The following is a 20164-nucleotide window of genomic DNA, read 5'->3' on the forward strand; positions in this document are numbered from 1 at the left end:
AGACATACACACACAACTAGACATACACACACACACACAACTAGACACACACACACACAACTAGACACACACACACACAACTAGACACACACACACACACAACTAGACACACACACACAACTAGACACACACACACAACTAGACACACACACACAACTAGACACACACACACACACAACTAGGCACACACACACACAACTAGGCACACACACACACAACTAGACACACACACACACAACTAGACACACACACACACAACTAGACACACACACACACAACTAGACACACACACACAACTAGACACACACACACAACTAGACACACACACACACAAACTAGACACACACACACAACTAGACACACACACACAACTAGACACACACACACAACTAGACACACACACACAACTAGACACACACACACAACTAGACACACACACACAACTAGACACACACACACACAACTAGACACACACACACACAACTAGACACACACACACACAACTAGACACACACACACAACTAGACACACACACACAACTAGACATACACACACACACACAACTAGACACACACACACACAACTAGACACACACACACACAACTAGACACACACACACACACAACTAGACACACACACACACAACTAGACACACACACACAACTAGACACACACACACAACTAGACACACACACACAACTAGACACACACACACACACAACTAGGCACACACACACACACAACTAGGCACACACACACACAACTAGACACACACACACACAACTAGACACACACACACACAACTAGACACACACACACAACTAGACACACACACACAACTAGACACACACACACAACTAGACACACACACACACACACAACTAGACACACACACACACACACAACTAGACACACACACACACAACTAGACACACACACACACACAACTAGACACACACACACACAACTAGACACACACACACACACAACTAGACACACACACACAACTAGACACACACACACAACTAGACACACACACACAACTAGACACACACACACACACAACTAGACACACACACACACACAACTAGACACACACACACACACACACAACCACACACACACTAGACACACACACACACAACTAGACACACACACACACAACTAGACACACACACACACAACTAGACACACACACACACAACTAGACACACACACACACAACTAGACACACACACTAGACACACACACACACACAACTAGACACACACACACACACAACTAGACACACACACACACACAACTAGACACACACACACACACAACTAGACACACACACACACACACACACAACCACACACACACTAGACACACACACACACAACTAGACACACACACACATACACAACTAGACACACACACAACTAGACACACACACACACAACCACACACACACAACTAGACACACACACACACAACCACACACACACAACTAGACACACACACACACACCCAACTAGACACACACACACACACCCAACTAGACACACACACACACACCCAACTAGACACACACACACACACACCCAACTAGACACACACACACACACACACACCCAACTAGACACACACACACACACACACACCCAACTAGACACACACACACACACACACACCCAACTAGACACACACACACACACACACACCCAACTAGACACACACACACACACACACACCCAACTAGACACACACACACACACACACACCCAACTAGACACACACACACACACACACCCAACTAGACACACACACACACACACACCCAACTAGACACACACACACAACTAGACACACACACACACACACACACACAACTAGACACACACACACACACACAACTAGACACACACACACACACACAACTAGACACACACACACACACACACACACACCCAACTAGACACACACACACACACCCAACTAGACACACACACACACACCCAACTAGACACACACACACACACACACACAACTAGACACACACACACACACACACACAACTAGACACACACACACACACACACACAACTAGACACACACACACACACACACACAACTAGACACACACACACAACTAGACACACACACACACACACACACACACACACACCCAACTAGACACACACACACACACCCAACTAGACACACACACACACACACCCAACTAGACACACACACACACACACCCAACTAGACACACACACACACACACCCAACTAGACACACACACACACACACACCCAACTAGACACACACACACACACACACACCCAACTAGACACACACACACACACACACACCCAACTAGACACACACACACACACACACACCCAACTAGACACACACACACACACACACACACTAGACACACACACACACACAAACTAGACACACACACACACTAGACACACACACTAGAGACACACACAACTAGACACACACAACTAGACACACACACACACAACTAGACACACACACACACAACTAGACACACACACACACAACTAGACACACACACACACAACTAGACACACACACACACAACTAGACACACACACACACAACTAGACACACACACACACAACTAGACACACACACACACACCTAGACACACACACACACACAACTAGACACACACACACACACAACTAGACACACACACACACACACAACTAGACACACACACACAACTAGACACACACACACAACTAGACACACACACACACCCAACTAGACACACACACACACAACTAGACACACACACACACACAACTAGACGCACACACACACACAACTAGACGCACACACACACACAACTAGACGCACACACACACACAACTAGACGCACACACAACTAGACGCACACACAACTAGACGCACACACAACTAGACGCACACACAACTAGACGCACACACAACTAGACGCACACACAACTAGACGCACACACAACTAGACGCACACACAACTAGACGCACACACAACTAGACGCACACACAACTAGACGCGCACACAACTAGACGCGCACACAACTAGACGCGCACACAACTAGACGCGCACACAACTAGACGCGCACACAACTAGACGCGCACACAACTAGACGCGCACACAACTAGACGCGCACACAACTAGACGCGCACACAACTAGACGCGCACACAACTAGACGCGCACACAACTAGACGCGCACACAACTAGACGCGCACACAACTAGACGCGCACACAACTAGACGCGCACACAACTAGACGCGCACACAACTAGACGCGCACACAACTAGACGCGCACACAACTAGACGCGCACACAACTAGACGCGCACACAACTAGACGCGCACACAACTAGACGCGCACACAACTAGACGCACACACAACTAGACGCGCACACAACTAGACGCGCACACACACTAGACGCGCACACACACAACTAGACGCACACACACACACAACTAGACGCACACACACACACACAACTAGACGCACACACACACACACAACTAGACACACACACACACACAACTAGACACACACACACACACAACTAGACACACACACACACACAACTAGACACACACACACACAACTAGACACACACACACACACTAGATACACACACACACAAGACACACACACACACACTAGACACACACACACACACTAGACACACACACACACACACTAGACACACACACACACACAACTAGACACACACACACACACAACTAGACGCGCACACAACTAGACGCGCACACAACTAGACGCGCACACAACTAGACGTGCACACAACTAGACGCGCACACAACTAGACGCACACACAACTAGACGCACACACAACTAGACGCGCACACACACTAGACGCGCACACACACAACTAGACGCGCACACACACAACTAGACGCACACACACACAACTAGACGCACACACACACACAACTAGACGCACACACACACACAACTAGACGCACACACACACACACAACTAGACGCACACACACACACACAACTAGACACACACACACACACAACTAGACACACACACACACACAACTAGACACACACACACACACAACTAGACACACACACACACACAACTAGACACACACACACACACAACTAGACACACACACACACACTAGATACACACACACACAAGACACACACACACACACTAGACACACACACACACACTAGACACACACACACACACACTAGACACACACACACACACAACTAGACACACACACACACACAACTAGACGCGCACACAACTAGACGCGCACACAACTAGACGCGCACACAACTAGACGTGCACACAACTAGACGCGCACACAACTAGACGCACACACAACTAGACGCGCACACACACTAGACGCGCACACACACAACTAGACGCGCACACACACAACTAGACGCACACACACACACAACTAGACGCACACACACACACAACTAGACGCACACACACACACAACTAGACGCACACACACACAACTAGACGCACACACACACACACAACTAGACGCACACACACACACAACTAGACACACACACACACACAACTAGACACACACACACACACAACTAGACACACACACACACACAACTAGACACACACACACACACTAGATACACACACACACAAGACACACACACACACACTAGACACACACACACACACTAGACACACACACACACACACTAGACACACACACACACACTAGACACACACACACACACTAGACACACACACACAACTAGACACACACACACACAACTAGACACACACACACACACACACACAACTAGACACACACACACACACACACAACTAGACACACACACACACACACAACTAGACACACACACACACAACTAGACACACACACCCCCAAAATAGACACACACACACACAAAACTAGACACACACACACACACACACACACACAACTAGACACACACACACACACACACACACACACAACTAGACACACACACACACACACACAACTAGACACACACACACACACACAACTAGACACACACACACACACAACTAGACACACACACACACACTAGACACACACACTAGACACACACACTAGACACACACACTAGACACACACACACAACTAGACACACACACACACACAACTAGGCACACACACACACAACTAGACACACACACACACACACACACACAACTAGACACACACACACACAACTAGACACACACACACACACAACTAGACACACACACACACACTAGACACACACACTAGACACACACACTAGACACACACACAGAACTAGGCACACACACACAGAACTAGGCACACACACACACAACTAGGCACACACACACACAACTAGGCACACACACACACAGAACTAGGCACACACACACACAGAACTAGGCACACACACACACAACTAGGCACACACACACACACAACTAGGCACACACACACACACAACTAGGCACACACACACACAACTAGGCACACACACACACACAACTAGGCACACACACACACAGAACTAGGCACACACACACACAACTAGGCACACACACACACAACTAGGCACACACACACACAACTAGGCACACACACACACAACTAGGCACACACACACACAACTAGGCACACACACACACAACTAGGCACACACACACACAACTAGGCACACACACACACAACTAGGCACACACACACACAACTAGGCACACACACACACAACTAGGCACACACACACACAACTAGGCACACACACACAACTAGGCACACACACACACAACTAGGCACACACACACACAACTAGGCACACACACACACAACTAGGCACACACACACACAACTAGGCACACACACACACAACTAGGCACACACACACACAACTAGGCACACACACACACAACTAGGCACACACACACACAACTAGGCACACACACACACAACTAGACACACACACACACAACTAGACACACACACACACAACTAGACACACACACACACAACTAGACACACACACACACACAACTAGGCACACACACACACAACTAGGCACACACACACACAACTAGACACACACACACACAACTAGACACACACACACACAACTAGGCACACACACACACACAACTAGGCACACACACACACACAACTAGGCACACACACACACAACTAGGCACACACACACACAACTAGGCGCACACACAACTAGGCACACACACACACACAACTAGGCGCACACACAACTAGACGCACACACAACTAGACGCGCACACAACTAGACGCGCACACAACTAGGCGCGCACACAACTAGACGCGCACACAACTAGACGCGCACACAACTAGGCGCGCACACAACTAGACGCGCACACAACTAGACGCGCACACAACTAGACGCGCACACAACTAGACGCGCACACAACTAGACGCGCACACAACTAGACGCGCACACAACTAGACGCGCACACAACTAGACGCGCACACAACTAGACGCGCACACAACTAGACGCGCACACAACTAGACGCGCACACAACTAGACGCGCACACAACTAGACGCGCACACAACTAGACGCGCACACAACTAGACGCGCACACACAACTAGACGCGCACACACAACTAGACGCGCACACACAACTAGACGCGCACACACAACTAGACGCGCACACACAACTAGACGCGCACACACAACTAGACGCGCACACACAACTAGACGCGCACACAACTAGACGCGCACACACAACTAGACGCGCACACACAACTAGACGCGCACACACAACTAGACGCGCACACACAACTAGACGCGCACACACAACTAGACGCGCACACACAACTAGACGCGCACACACAACTAGACGCGCACACACAACTAGACGCGCACACACAACTAGACGCGCACACACAACTAGACGCGCACACACAACTAGACGCGCACACACAACTAGACGCGCACACACAACTAGACGCGCACACACAACTAGACGCGCACACACAACTAGACGCGCACACACAACTAGACGCGCACACACAACTAGACGCGCACACACAACTAGACGCGCACACACAACTAGACGCGCACACACAACTAGACGCGCACACACAACTAGACGCGCACACACAACTAGACGCGCACACACACAACTAGACGCGCACACACACAACTAGACGCGCACACACACAACTAGACGCGCACACACACAACTAGACGCGCACACACACAACTAGACGCGCACACACACAACTAGACGCGCACACACACAACTAGACGCGCACACACACAACTAGACGCGCACACACACAACTAGACGCGCACACACACAACTAGACGCGCACACACACAACTAGACGCGCACACACACAACTAGACGCGCACACACACAACTAGACGCGCACACACACAACTAGACGCACACACACACACACACCTAGACGCACACACACACAACTAGACGCACACACACACACACACCTAGACGCACACACACACACACCTAGACACACACACACACACACACCTAGACACACACACACACACACACACACCTAGACACACACACACACAACACTAGACACACACACACACAACACTAGACACACACACACACAACACTAGACACACACACACACACACACACACACCAGACACACACACACACACCAGACACACACACACACACACACCAGACACACACACACACACACCAGACACACACACACACACACACACTAGACACACACACACCAGACACACACACACACACACACACTAGACACACACACACACACACTAGACACACACACACACACACTAGACACACACACACACACACTAGACACACACACACACACTAGACACACACACACACACACACTAGACACACACACACACACTAGACACACACACACACACACACTAGACACACACACACACAACTAGACACACACACACTAGACACACACACACTAGACACACACACACTAGACACACACACACTAGACACACACACACAACTAGACACACACACACAACTAGACACACACACACAACTAGACACACACACACTAGACACACACACACTAGACACACACACACTAGGCACACACACAACTAGGCACACACACAACTAGGCACACACACAACTAGGCACACACACAACTAGGCACACACACAACTAGGCACACACACAACTAGGCACACACACACACACACAACTAGGCACACACACACACACACAACTAGGCACACACACACACAAACTAGACACACACACACACACACAACTAGACACACACACACACAACTAGACGCACACACACACAACTAGACGCACACACACACAACTAGACGCACACACACACAACTAGACGCACACACACACAACTAGACGCACACACACACACACACACCTAGACACACACACACACACACCTAGACACACACACACACACACCTAGACACACACACACACACACCTAGACACACACACACACACAACACCAGACACACACACACAACACCAGACACACACACACACACACACACACACCAGACACACACACACACACACACCAGACACACACACACACACACCAGACACACACACACACACTAGACACACACACACAACTAGACACACACACACAACTAGACACACACACACACAACTAGACACACACACACACAACTAGACACACACACACACAACTAGACACACACACACACAACTAGACACACACACACAACTAGACACACACACACAACTAGACACACACACACACACAACTAGACACACACACACACACACAACTAGACACACACACACAACTAGACACACACACACAACTAGACACACACACACAACTAGACACACACACACAACTAGACACACACACACACACAACTAGACACACACACACACCTAGACACACACAACTAGACACACACACACACACAACTAGACACACACACACACCTAGACACACACACACCTAGACACACACACCTAGACACACACACCTAGACACACACACACACACCTAGACACACACACACCTAGACACACACACACCTAGACACACACACACCTAGACACACACACACCTAGACACACACACCTAGACACACACACACCTAGACACACACACACCTAGACACACACACACACACTAGACACACACACACAACTAGACACGCACACAACTAGACGCGCACACAACTAGACGCGCACACAACTAGACGCGCACACAACTAGACGCGCACACAACTAGACGCGCACACAACTAGACGCGCACACACAACTAGACGCGCACACACAACTAGACGCGCACACACAACTAGACGCACACACACACTAGGCACACACACACACACCTAGACGCACACACACACACACCTAGACGCACACACACACACAACTAGACACACACACACACACACACAACTAGACACACACACACACACACCTAGACACACACACACACACACTAGACACACACACACACACACTAGACACACACACACACACACTAGACACACACACACACACACTAGACACACACACACACCAACTAGACACACACACACACAACTAGACACACACACACACAACTAGACACACACACCTAGACACACACACCTAGACACACACACCTAGACACACACACCTAGACACACACACACACACCTAGACACACACACACCTAGACACACACACACCTAGACACACACACACCTAGACACACACACACACACTAGACACACACACACAACTAGACGCGCACACAACTAGACGCGCACACAACTAGACGCGCACACAACTAGACGCGCACACAACTAGACGCGCACACAACTAGACGCGCACACAACTAGACGCGCACACAACTAGACGCGCACACAACTAGATGCGCACACAACTAGACGCGCACACACAACTAGACGCGCACACACAACTAGACGCGCACACACAACTAGACGCACACACACAACTAGACGCACACACACACTAGGCACACACACACACACCTAGACGCACACACACACACACCTAGACGCACACACACACACAACTAGACACACACACACACACACACAACTAGACACACACACACACACACTAGACACACACACACACACACTAGACACACACACACACACACTAGACACACACACACACCAACTAGACACACACACACACCAACTAGACACACACACACACCAACTAGACACACACACACACAACTAGACACACACACACACAACTAGACACACACACACACAACTAGACACACACACACACACACAACTAGACACACACACACACACACACACACAACTAGACACACACACACACACACACAACTAGACACACACACACACACACACACACACAACTAGACACACACACACACACACACAACTAGACACACACACACACAACTAGACACACACACACTAGACACACACACACACAACTAGACACACACACACACACACACACACAACTAGACACACACACACACACACACACACAACTAGACACACACACACACAACTAGACGCACACACAACTAGACGCACACACAACTAGACGCACACACAACTAGACGCACACACAACTAGACGCACACACAACAGCTAGACGCACACACAACAGCTAGACGCACACACAACAGCTAGACGCACACACAACAGCTAGACGCACACACAACAGCTAGACGCACACACAACAGCTAGACGCACACACAGACATACACAGTGAGGCACACACAGACACAGCGAGACACAGACTGACACAGACATACACAGTGAGACAGTCAGGCACACAGTGAGAAATCGACACGCACACACAGTGAGACAAAGACACGCACACACAGTGAGACAAAGACACGCACACACAGCGACACAGACACGCGCACACGCACAGCGAGACATAGATTCTCAGACATACACAGCGAGACACACACACACAGACATACACAGCGAGACGGACACACACAGACATACACAGCGAGTCACAGACATACAAAGCGGACAGAGACACACACAGCGAGTTGGACACACACATACACAGTGAGACACAGACGCGCGCGCACACACACACACACACACACACACACACACACACAGCAAGACACAGACCGACACAGACATACACAGTGAGACATAGACAAGCACACACAGTGAGACATAGACACACAGCAACACACAGACACACACACACAGTGAGACATAGACAAGCACACGCACACACATACAGCGAGACACAGATTCACAGACATACACACACAAATATACACAGCGAGACAGGCACACACACAGACATACACAGCGAGACACAGACATACAAAGCGAACACAGACACACACCAACACAGACTGACACAGACACACACAGTGAGACATGGACACGTACACACAGTGACACACAGACACACACACATACATAGCAAGACACATACACAGTGAGACACAGACCTACACAGCGAGACACAGACAGACAGAGTCATACACAGAGAGACTCAGACACACATACACAGCCAGTGAGACACACACACACGTAGCGAGACACAGACACACAGATACTTTTACACACACTTCTACATACACACACAATGAGACACAGAGACAGCGAGGCAGACACACATACTCAGCAAGGCACAGATACACACATACACACACTAATCTCACTCGCTCTGTCCTTATGCTTGTATTTCTCACTCACTTTGTGGGTCTGTGTGTGTGTATCATCTCAAAACATCTGAAATGGAAGGAGTAAGTAATATGGCCCCTTGAGCATTCTCAACCATTCAGGAAGATCATGGCTTTTTTATACATCAAGTACAAGGTAATACTCCTTATTCCCCTTGTCAATCACTTTTGTAACAGAGTGACTACTCCCCAAAATAAGAACAACTTATTGTACCTTATGACCAAAGCACTTCAGAGCCAATTAAATAATTTTAAAGAGATTTTGGCTTGGAGAAAATGCAACAGCAAGCTCCTACAAATAGCAATGTGATGACATAGTTTTTTTATTTGAGGGATAAACATTTGTCAGGTCATTGGGAACAGCTTCCCTGACTTTCAGATGAAACATTCAATCGAGGCTTCTTCTACCTTCCGAACGGGAGGTAACAATGAACCGCTTCCCAGACTTTGGGCCCCAATGAAGAACACAAACTTTTCTTTCATCGTTAGCATCTTCACAACAGCAACATTGGTGGGGAGGCATTCAAAACATAAAACAAAGAACAATATGAAATCTAATGTGGCAATGAAGCCTGTGGGCATTCAGAAGCTCGAGGCCTAACGCCAACTGCTGTTTACCATTTTTACTACTTAAAAATTACCCAGTTAGAGACCACCGTTAGCAATAGATCTTTATAATGGATTACCTACCACACAAACTCCTTTCAATTTCAAACTCCTCACAGTCAGTCAGCTCCCATCCCATCTTCCCGGACTAATTTTGGATCCAGAGTTTAGAGGTTAACGAGCTGTTCTAATCCCCCACCCTCCTCCGAGGAAGTTTTATTTTGCAAATGGGCACCATTTACTGTCTTCAAAGATAACGTTCTAAAAATGATCACGGGCTTGTATTTAATTAACTGCAACATCTCAAGAATGCCAAACCACTATATGCCAACGTTAGATGTCACTGCCTGATAGAAGGATTAATATTTAAGGCTTCCCCTCCTCCTCCTCCTCCCCACCCCAAAACCATAACTGTACTGAATTAGGACAAAAAAGCTAAACATACAAAAAAAATCAAAAGTGACCTCAAAGTCTTTTAAGGGGAAGCCAAATAATGTATTAACTCAATATGTGGAGAATGGTAACTTTAAGCAATGTTAATACAACCATAATTTATGAATTCAAATACTTTGAACAGAACAATTATATCAATTGTATCAAGTGATTACAAGAAATACAGAAATATAAGTTCAACTTTCAGCCTTTTAAGTCTTCTGCCATTTGTCACATAGTAAGGCTCTTCAGCATCTTGAACCTGTACTTCAGTGGAATTAGATCTTGGTTGATCTGTATCTTAACTCCATCTACCTGCCCTCATTCCATAATCCTTAATAGCTTTGTCTTGCAGCAATCTATCAGTCATGGTTTTGAAGTTTTCAATGGAGCCCCATCCTCAGCAACATTGAGGGTGAGAATTCCAGATTAGAAACACCATAAAATATTAGTATCATATTCAGTCATGCACCTGCGCTTCATTCAACTGGCAAAATACTAATCTTGCCCAAATTTTGGATTTTACTAACAATCTGACCAGTGACAACTTCCATTTATATAACACAACCAACAGTTGTAGGACCAAAAGGTGAAGGCATTCTTACAATCTTGTATAAGAAAACCTGACAGTAATTCTATGAATTGGAGGCACATTTCCTTCACCGTTAGTCTAACGACAGCATCTTACCTTGGGGAGTCGGGGGAGGGAAGCAGTGAACATGGTCAAAAACAAAATATGTACAAACTAGTAGCTTTTAATCAACAGAAACACAATCTTGTGAACAGTTTTACAGCTCAATTTTTTTCCCCCTCAAATCTTTTCAGGATTGTTAAAAATTAATTGTCTGGCTATGGACAATGGGGCACCCCCACCCCCTAAAACAAACCCGAGGTGCCTTGGAAAGTTAGTCACATTTGTTCTTCTTGAACAGCTGGTAGCAGTTTCATACAACACAGCGAAGTTAAAAATCATTCTCTTTGGCGTGGGTCTACAGTCACAAAGGCCCAGGGTGGAAATAGGACTATGCTCTCCTGCCTTCAAAATGGTGTTGAATTGATTTGTTTTCAATAAAATATTCTGAGAGTATCATTTTCAGCTTTCAATTTACATTTCTTTTTCAAAGGAATTCTGGAATTTCACTGTCATTGAATTAATAATGAAAATCCCACAAATTACTTAAGCACTAACGTAAATCTAAGTACATTTAACATAAATTAAAACACAGCAATTGGTCATTCACTGAACAAAAAAAACAATTTAAGTCCACTTTTCCCCTTGATTACAATAAAATCGAGTGCCTGTTGCTTACACCTCTACAAGTCCGCAATAAAACAAGTCTCAATTACAATCCATACCCCCCACATCCTCCTTCAACAAACAGATTTAATTCTCACCATCTTGCCATGTCAGAAGTTAAAAAGCAAATTTGTTTACTGTGGTAATGATCATGAAACAGTATAAAAGGGAGGCATTAACAGGACATTTTCAAAAAAGAGATCTGCAGGAAATCCTTCCAAACAAAAGGCACAGAGTTTTCAATTAGCAAAAACAATGCAAATTCTAGATTTTCCAGACCACATAAGTAGATCTACTTAGAGAGTGCAGATTTCATTTTTCTTTTAAAAAAAAGAATGCCTACACGTTTTGCTTTACAGTTTATAATTCAGATTCAATCATTACAATGACATTAAACAAAATTCCTAGAGATTGCTCATTTAGACAGGAATCTTATAAGATACCAAATTTTAATAAACATTGTTTAGATACTCTCTACAGCAGAATGTTGGACATGTCAAACCTATTCTGCTCAGTTGCTGGAGGCTTTAATAAATCAACGTATTATGGGCAATAAACTGTGAGCACCGTAGCCCCAAGTCACAGAACAAACACACAATGCCGTTTATAAGGCAGCTTGCTGTCAATATGAAACTTGATACAGTGTAGATTCAGCTCTGGATACTCTGATTACAGCCCAGTTTGCAAAAAAAAGTAGTGTTTTGTTTTTCTAACCTGCCAATTCAACTTGTGTTACATTGAAGTGTTTTGCTTGATACACAACAGGCAGATTTTGGTGTTGTTGGCGAGTTGTGAATTTTAGTTACCATGGATCTCGTACAAGTTCCTCTACTACTGCAGGGTCTTTTGGAATCAAACTGGAGTGCACCAGGGCTTGAAATTAGGCTGCCAGAACCACAAGTTGAGAGAGGCACTGGTCCATAGCAAGAAACAGTGGCCCTGTGTTATAGAGTCATCTTTCACACACATTAAAGGCAGTTTGCAAAGAGAATCCAGCAAAAGACATTTCATGCGTGTGAAAGCACAAAGCAACATGCACAGATTGCTGTCAAGATGAATTCATTGATCTGCTGGGCCAGTCAGTGATCCCCACTGCTAGATTCACGGGCCATGATCCAATCCTACAACCTCTGGTTCAATATGACAGGATCTTCTGTGATGTGACTAACACACCACTGACATTAGAAGCATCATCTGGAATGCACCGTCTTAAAAGGGAGCTGGAAGCAGAGTCAATTGTAACTTACAAATGGGAATTAGATAAATTGCAAGGCATGAAAGGAAAAGATTCCCAGGGTTTTCGAGCAAGGTAGTTAAGGATTAAGGAATAGTCCATGCAAGAAGGTGGCACAGTGGCTCAGTAGTTGGCACTGCAGCCTCACAGTGCCAGGGACCTGGGTTCGATTCCAGCCTCAGGCAACTGTGTGGAGTTTGCACATTCTCCCTGTGTTTGAGTGGGTTTCCTCCGGGTGCTCTGATTTCCTCCCAAAGTCCAAAGACGTGCAGGTCAGGTGAATTGGCCATGCTAAACTGCCCGTGGTGTTAGATGCATTAGTCAGGGGTAAATATAGGGTAGGGGAATGGGTCTGGGTGGGTTACTCTTCAGAAAGTCAGGGTGGACTTGTTGAGCTGAAGGGCCTGTTTCCATACTATAGGGAATCTAACCTAAAGTGCCAACACAATCATTTCTACCTTTGCTGCAACAATAGAGAACACGATCCAATCACTGGGTGAAGAGGTGGATATTGGCAGCAGAAATCCTCAAATGCAGTTAAAAGATGTTTCAATACTGGGACAAAACAAAGCCTCTAATCTGATCACATATAGATTCAGCTCCCATTCCAACTTAGGTTTTCGGAGTAATTTAGCAGCTATCTGAAGTTGATTAGGTCACTTTTTCTCCCCCATTTTCTCTGAAGAGTCTAGAACAAGGAGGCATGTCTTAAAGTTAGAGCTAGGTCATTCAGAAAAGTAATTAACAAGGCTAATGGAATATTGGTCTTTATCTCAAGGGGACTGTAAAGCAAATGGTGGAAGTTGGATTATAGTTCTATCCACATCTAGTCTACTCCCATTGTACTGTGTTTACTTCTGTGCACCACACTCTGCAAAGCTACACTGGACATGTGTGTGCGTGTGTGTGTTGGGGGGGGGGGTACTGATTCACTAGAATGATACTGGTCTTAAAACGGTTAAATTCTGAGGTCCAGCTGCATAGTGTAGGCTTGTATTTCCTTTGTTACAATTAAGGGAAAGTCAAACTGATGTTTATAAAATTGTTTAAGGGAAACAATTGCTTGGGGGTGGGGGTGCGGAACAGTTGACAAAAAGAGAGAGAGAGAAGGAGAAACTATTACACCTATTTCAAAAGCCCAAACAAGGGGACGTTATGCTAAAACTACAACATGGCCATCAGAAATAATGTCAGGTAGCACTTATTTAGAAAAAATGTAGTGGAAATCAGGAACACTCCTGTCCAAACAATAAGCTTGGGGGTCAACCGAAAACCTAACAACTGAGATTGATAGATTTTGGCAAAGTGTGTTAAGGAATATGAAATTTAAAAAGTGATCAAACATAGTTAAGTTACAGGTCAGCCATGATCTAACTGAATGGTGGAACAGACCTCAGAGGGCTGAATGGTCTCTTCCTATTTCGGTGATAAGTAATCAAATGAAGTATGCAACTGGTGTCCATTTTGAGCAGTATTGATGATGACAGTCCATTGTAAATAATCTCCCTTATAATTAATTACATGCCTGAGTGGGCACAGTAGCTTTTGGAAAATATGAAGAGATGGCACTATTCTGTGGAGTGACCAAGCAGAAAGGTAAAGAATAAGAATAAGACATCTAGAAATCAGGTCTTAAAAACAGCATCTGTACGTCAAAATGAGGAAGCTAATTTACAGTCAAAATGCAAAAATATCACTCACTGAATCCCATAAAAATAATGATTAAAAATAGAGGTTAATTTATGATTTTTCTATAAAAATCTATAAATTTAGAACTACTTAAAATGGCAATGAAATGTCCTACTTTTTGAAACCTTTTAAAGCTTAAGGATGGCATTACAAGTATTCAATAAAATTAACAAAATAAAGATTCTGAATTCAAGAAAAAGGGCATTTCACATTGTTTTCCAACATCTCCATTATTTTAAGAATCTTGGCATCTAAATACCAAACAGGCTAATAAACTAGATTGCTCAGAGTAGTATACTTATGAAACAGAGAATTTGTTTTGTTTCCCGATAAGCAGGAATTCTGATTCTTAACACCACTACTTAAAACTATTCTTCGGGACTAGAATCACATGCAACTCCCCTACGTAAGATGCACTTCCTTCAACCTTTATCATACTCCAAGATAATGACTGTAAGAAGTTCAGTCATTTATATAAAACATGGAACTACTCCACAATCAGCCATTCAAAACCCAGACACACAACACTATGGTAACTGACACTGGCACGGACAATGTCTCAACTCCATTTTAAAGTTCATTAATTCTTGGCTCCTTGCTCTCAAGTTGAGGGGAAAATCAATTTATGAATTAAGCAAAATATCCACCAGAAGGGCAAGAAATATTAAAAGGAGAGAGAAAGAAAAAGAGACAAAGGAAAATTGAAAGAGAGAGAAGGGAAAAGAGAAAAGCTTGAAAAATAGAGACAGGAAAACAGGGAGAAAGGGATGATGGAATGAGAGAGAAAGTGATAAAAATATGAGAAAAAATATAACGTCTCCAGTCTTCTGAAGTTTAATTATAATTTTGAACATCCTGTAGTTACTGCATGATTGCATCCTGGCAACTAACTGCAACAATGCATCATTTTTTGGAAATATTTAAATGAAGTAACAATTTCCTGCTACCAAAACTGTATCAACATTTAGCTTTACTCTATGTCTTGGGATGAGTTACAATACAAAACAGACACAGAAACAAAACTCAGGCGATTTTAAGGATAAAAAACATTACTCATAACTCAAGCAGGGTTTCATGCATATCCTAAAGACCGTCTGAAGTCTGGTATTCAGCCTTCATCCAACCAAGTTACCAATTTCTGAAAACGTGCTGGCGTTGAGAAATGTGCTTCCCAATTCCCCAGACAGACCCTTAAACCATGGCTGACACATTTCGATCACGACTCCGGGTTGCCACTACTTTCCAACACTGCCATAACCAGAAATGCTCGTTTCCAAAGCAATCAATTTCAATTAAAAAAAATAAACTTCATACAAGTACAATCATTGACCATCCTCATTCAACTGCAGCCCGTTTACTGTACTAAATTATTTAACAATCCTCTAGAGGCTACACAATGATCAAAAGCATTTACAGTAGAGTCAGACAATCAATTTAACCTCTTTTGTTTAAAAAAAAAGAAGCGTAAACAATCTCGATCAAGAGAAAGGTAGTTTTTTTAAATTTAAGAACATGTACTTTCTTCAATGTAGTACTGCTAAACTTCATTAAGTTCTGCACAATCACCTTCCCCCCCCCGCCCCCCCAACCCAGTCCACATACCACAATGGTATTTTTCAAACTAGGCAGCCCTGAAAGAAGCTAACATTTAAACAGAGAAACGTGTAAAATTATAGAAAAGTGCAGGGCTGAGATTTTTTAAGAGATGCGCGTGTGAATGCACTTTGTGGAAAAATCACTGCACCCCTTACGTCAGAATCTAAGCAAATATTTGTCGTATGCGTTAAGAAAGCGAGAGAGAAATGGCTAGAGGAACTACTTACTCAGAGAGAGACAGAGAAAGAGGAAAGCTCTCGAGTTTTCCTGGGATTTGCAACAAGTCGGCGGTGAGGCAGAGCTAAACAGACCAGGCCAGGCAGTGAACACTCTCCCTCTCTCCCACCCCCCACACAACAAGAAATCTTCAGCTCCGCCGCTCCTTCTCTCCTTCCCTCTTTCTTCCCCCTGCACCAGGAATAGAAAAAAAAGACACGAAATTCCGACTTTCAATTCGCATTTTTTTTTTACTTTCAGTACCAAAACATCAGGAGAGCGAAGGGAATAAAAACATACACAAAAATCTACACACATTTAAAATAATGTACACCCTTCTCGCCGGTAAATAACTACTTTGCTTATTTATTTATTTATTGCAAACGAAAGAAACAAAAAAATCTCTCCCCCTCTAAAGACTTGCGTCCGGAAGTTCTGCTTTAGAGAGAGAGAGCGAGCGAGCGAGCGAGAGAGGGGGGAAAAAATGTTAAAAATGTCAAAGATTTTTTTGCGCCAGATTTGCCTGGGCGCGGGGAGCGGGCTGCTGCCCAAATCCAGAGCAAACACTCCCTCAAATTCTTTTATTTGCAAAGCAAATCAATCGCTCCGAAAATTCTTTTCCTCGTTTTTTTTCCCACACATCCAGAAGTATCAATTATATTTTGCTTGTTGCAAAAATTAGATACATTATTACTAAAAATAGATACATTGTTTCAAACAAAAATGATACAAACTCACCTCAGGATATTTTTTAAAAGCTCTTAAAAATGCATTAAAAATATTAATTTTTTTTAGAAAAAGAAAAGTTAGGTAACTTGCTGTTGAGGGGGGTGTAATTTCTTTTTGTTGGGGTGTGTTTTTTTTATTGCAGTGAGTTGCAGAGCTGGTGAACGGCACAGCACTCGCAAGAATTCCAGGAATGAGAACTGGAATGAAATGAACGCGAATTCGAGTCTGCGCACTGCCCGACCCATCCGGGCGGGGGTGAGGGGGGAGGAGGGGAAGGTACGTCATCACCTCTTGGGTTGGGGATGGGGAGAAGAGGGTAAACAGGCACAAGGGCGCATGTGCCGAGGGGCGGGAAATGCCTTCTGGGATTCGTAGTCCCACGTATGCACTCATACAGTGTGGTGGAAAGGATTTGTATTTGTATAGCGCCCTTCAAGACCTCAGGCTATCCCAAGACTGCTCAGGGCCAGTGAAAGTCAGAAGTCACGTGACACCAGGTTATAGTCCAACAGGTTTATTTGAAATCACTCAAGCTTTCGGAGCATAGCCCCTTCAACCATTGACTTCTGACTTTGATACGGTGTTGGACGGGTGGGC

The 20164-nt window shown here is 45.1% G+C and overlaps 1 protein-coding gene across 5 annotated transcripts in view; it reads right to left on the minus strand.

Moving 5' to 3' along the window:
• Positions 1–18987, minus strand: part of LOC122557727 (transcriptional enhancer factor TEF-1) — a 234556-nt gene extending 215569 nt beyond the window's left edge. For all 5 annotated transcript variants that reach the window (XM_043705651.2, XM_087996407.1, XM_087996408.1 and 2 more), the window contains exon 1: positions 18850–18987. The gene's annotated coding sequence lies outside the window, so the exon portion shown is untranslated. The remainder of the gene's footprint in view (positions 1–18849) is intronic.
• Positions 18988–20164: the final 1177 nt, after the last annotated feature.

This window comes from Chiloscyllium plagiosum, unplaced genomic scaffold, assembly GCF_037043375.1.
Source record: "Chiloscyllium plagiosum isolate Xiang-an unplaced genomic scaffold, Cpla_swu_hap1 HiC_scaffold_18, whole genome shotgun sequence".
Taxonomy (NCBI): domain Eukaryota; kingdom Metazoa; phylum Chordata; class Chondrichthyes; order Orectolobiformes; family Hemiscylliidae; genus Chiloscyllium; species Chiloscyllium plagiosum.